The following is a 655-nucleotide window of genomic DNA, read 5'->3' as shown; positions in this document are numbered from 1 at the left end:
AAAAAAAAAAAAAAAAAAAAAAGAAAAGAAAAGAAAATTATATCATTTTCATTGCATAATAACATTACATTAGTTCATAGATCATAATTTGGTTAGCTATTCATCAATAAGAGGACACTCCTTTACTCTTCAATTATGAGCTACCATGAAAAGAACTCATATAATTTTTTTAAACATATAGATTGCTTTCTTCTTTGATTTCTTTAGGGGTAGGGGTCTAGTAATGGTATAGTTAGGCCAATCAGTATATACTTTTCTGGGAAAAGTTCCAAATAGTTTTCCAGAATGGCTGGACTAATTCATAGCTCCATAGTGTACAGTCCCTCCAATATTTGTCATATTTCTCTTTTGTTACCTTTTTCAGAATTGATAATAATTACTCTTACCCCATACCTTACTTCAGCTCGTTGTGATGGGTACTCACTGCTAACGAAATCCTTTTAAATATTATTATTTTAAAGACTGTATTTGATAGATCTAATCTTATTTCTCATAAAGGTCTGAGACTGACCATTTTTAAAATATTTCCTGGTGTCCTTTTGTTTGCAGCATAACACTATAGAACAACTATGGGAATGAATGAGAAAGGAAAGGAAATGGTAGCACAGGGCTGGACCTCAAATCCTCTCTCTCCTCCCCTGATCTAATAAAGAGT

Source organism: Petaurus breviceps, unplaced genomic scaffold (genome assembly GCF_028583685.1).
Source record: "Petaurus breviceps papuanus isolate PSGF00001 unplaced genomic scaffold, PetGlider_PUasm1.0 188, whole genome shotgun sequence".
Lineage (NCBI taxonomy): Eukaryota > Metazoa > Chordata > Mammalia > Diprotodontia > Petauridae > Petaurus > Petaurus breviceps.
This window is presented reverse-complemented; position numbering follows the sequence as displayed.